We start from the raw sequence: 3,293 nt of genomic DNA on the forward strand, positions 1-3,293 counted from the left end.
TAATAAACCCAAGTGGATCGATACCATTGACCTTCATCCAGTAATGCTTATTCACAGAGAATGAAACCAACAAACACTCAAAGAGACAAACATATGAGGACTGTCCAAGTTTTGGGGTCACCTGGGTAGCCACCAGTGAGTTCACAGGCTGGATATTTGTTTAATACAATATTCTCCAGACCCTGAGTCCCAGCATTGTTGTTTAAGTTGACAGACATTAAAGACAGTCCTTAAAGAATAACTTAAGAGCAGAGCCTTGGATGTTTCTCATAGCCAACAGCAGGCTCCTTGAAAGCCTAAAGTCGTGACCGTTTTTTATTCTGTTTTTGCCTATGTTGCCCTCACCCGCTGAAAGACCCTAACCTGTTTTATTTTATCCTTTCCTTGGTGTGCTTTGTTTGCTTTCCTCCATCTTTTCTTTTCTTTCCTGGCCACGTGTTTGCTGTAACTATATTCTAAAACTGAGCAGGTGATAGAAACTTCAGAAGGTGAGGAGAGCCTTGAACGTCACTATCTCTGAAGCCTCCTCTCAGGAACGGGCTGAGAGTTTCACAGTTTACTTGCTGTGGAGGGTCAGCAGAGAGAAGGCTCCAGGAAAACAGAATTCTTGGGTGATGGCTGGCATGTGAGCTGGAATCTTACTATCAAGGCGGAAACAGAAAAAAATTTCAGAGAAACCACAATCAATCAATCACAACCATCCTGTTATTAGTTGATTGCCTCGAGCAGGCCCCAGTAACGTCTCTTCGTCCTAGCCCTGAGATTTTTCTTTTTTTAAAAAAGTGCCATATTCAAGGCTCTTTCAGAGTTAGGAGAATGAGACCCTTCATTGTTACTGGTATTTGGCATATTGGGTACGCCACGGGGAGTTTGCCAGACTCTGCCATGTGGGCAGGTTATATTCGGTAGCCTGCCAGTTTGTCTAAAGTAGGAATGAGATGATAAAATGTCACACGGCCACAAGTGTGGCCACGCGCTTCCTGGAGCTGGGTTTTATGGTCTCTGAATCTTGGCCATTGATGGGATTACACCGTGCCAGGGGGCCAGTTGGTGGGTGTGACCCCCGCCTACTGGAATTTGGAGGATCTGGGTGGAGGATGCCCAGCCCCAATCCGAGTAGGCTTGGAGATCTCGGCCCTGGAAACCGCGTGGCTTTGTCCCTCTGCCGGTACCTTCATGTGTGCGGAGAGTGGTCTTAGCATGGTGGTGGCTGGTTCTGGAGGTCTTCGGCTGCAGAGCCCTGGTCGGGGCAGGGAGGAAAACTCAACCCGCTCCCCTCCAAGGGGCCCGGCGAGGACAGCCAGGCGCAGGGGCAGGAGACTCTGTGCTGTTCTCTTCTGGGAGTTGGGTTTTATAGTCTCTGAATCTTGGCCGTTGATGGGATTACACGGCGCGAGGGGGCCAGTTGGTAGGTGTGATTGCTTCTCGGCCTTTTGGCTAAGATCAAGTGTAGTATATGTTCAGAGAAAGAAGTTCGAAAATATTGTTTCATGGAGATGCGTGTTAAAATGAGAGGAGCTTTGGGGTGGAGAGTTCTAAGGACTGCAAACACTGCCAGGAGCAACCCCTAAGCTGGCTGCTGGGAGTAGCCACTGAGCACCCCCGGGGATGGTCCCAGAACCAACCAGGGAAATGATGGAAGAGAGGACAACTACCTATAAGAAACTGTTGTGTTAAGAGCGAGAGTAACTTAGACTAAATTCTTGCCTAAATACATAAAGCTTTAAAGAAAATGGAAATTAAAACTTGAGGCCCATAGAGAGGGGAACACTCAGATGCTCTGAGAAAGAAAGCAATCATTCTGGATAAATCCCTCCACCCTCAAAGGGAAAGATTAGAATGGAAATTTGACTATCAGTGGGAAATTTCCTGGAAATGCATTTCAAATCACACATAGTGAGTTTGAGAATACAGTTCATACACTGAATGGCAACCTAGTCTGTTAGAGGTGAGACAGTTTTTAACTTTTTTTATCTTACTATACTCTGCCTCAATGACTGCTTATATTTTCCTTCTCTCCAAAAAATAGTGGTATGGACAGTCTTAGTTCTAAAGCATAATTTTATCCTTGAAATGTGGCTATAGGATCAATAACTTGTTCTGTAAGTTTTGTAGTAGGAAATCAGTGGTTTGAGAGATTACATGCTATTCAGTATGACTGACTAGAGGATACATATGTTTTAAAGCTGTCAACTTGTAAAATACATGATCCAGGAACCTGCTAAAGGTGGTACCTTTGAATTGGGCAAAAGCAAAAACTGACTTTTAACTTAAAATTTCTAGTGCATGGAAAGAATAAGTTATTTAGGAGTTTAGTTGGAGTTTAGCAACTTTCTGTTATATTAGTAATTTTAGAGGTCTGGTATCATTTGGTGATAATGTATATACTATCATTTGGGTATCACAGATAGTCTTGGATGAGTCTTAATGGATAAGATTAATGAACATACTTTGAAATAGCACTGTAACACTGTCCTCCTGTTGTTCATCGATTTGCTCGAGCGGGCACCAGTAATGTTTCCATTGTGATACTTGTTGCTACTATTTTTGGCATATTGAATATGCCATGAGGAGCTTGCCAGGCTCTGCTCTGCAGGGGAGAATACTCTAGGTAGCTTGTCAGGCTCTCTGAGAGGGTTGGAGGAATCCAACTGAGGTCAGTTGCATGCAAGGCAAATGCATTACCCGCTGTGCTATGGCTCTAGCCCACTTTTAAATCACTTAATCACTTAACTTCCCGTTAGTTGTCTATTTGCTCGAGCGGGTGCCAGTAACGTCTCCATTTGTCCCCATCGCGTGCTAGTGTAGCCCAATGGCATCTGTTCGCTCCGGGAACATGAAGAGCCTCAAACCGATCGTTCATGATCTTGACGAAGAAGTCTGACCATCTGGTAGGTGGGCGGCCATGCGATCTTTTGACATCCCGTGGAATCCAGTCAGTAACAGCTCTAGTCCAGCGGTCGTTTTAAATCTCATTATGTGACCAGCCCATCTGATTTTCGACACCTTGGCAAATGAGACAGCGTCCCTGATTCTTGATCGTCGACGGATGTCAGAACTCTGGATTCTTTCTCTCATTTGAGTGAAACGTGATATTCCAAGCATAGCTCTTTCTATTCTTCTTTGGGAGACCTGAATAGCGTTCTCATCTTGTTTGCGTAGGGCCCAGGTCTCTGAGGCATATGTTAATGCAGGAAGAACAGTGGAATCAAAGAGATGTGCCCGGAGCCAGAGGTTCTTCGTCCTCTTAGCTATTTCTTCGACGTTCTTGAAGGCGTTCCAAGCCTCTCTCT

General features: G+C 44.9%; 1 pseudogene; it reads left to right on the forward strand.

Moving 5' to 3' along the window:
• Positions 1–1,417: 1,417 nt before the first annotated feature.
• Positions 1,418–1,523, forward strand: LOC130042501 (uncharacterized; annotated as a pseudogene).
• Positions 1,524–3,293: the final 1,770 nt, after the last annotated feature.

This window comes from Sorex fumeus, unplaced genomic scaffold (genome assembly GCF_029834395.1).
Source record: "Sorex fumeus unplaced genomic scaffold, SorFum_2.1 ptg000100l, whole genome shotgun sequence".
NCBI lineage: Eukaryota > Metazoa > Chordata > Mammalia > Eulipotyphla > Soricidae > Sorex > Sorex fumeus.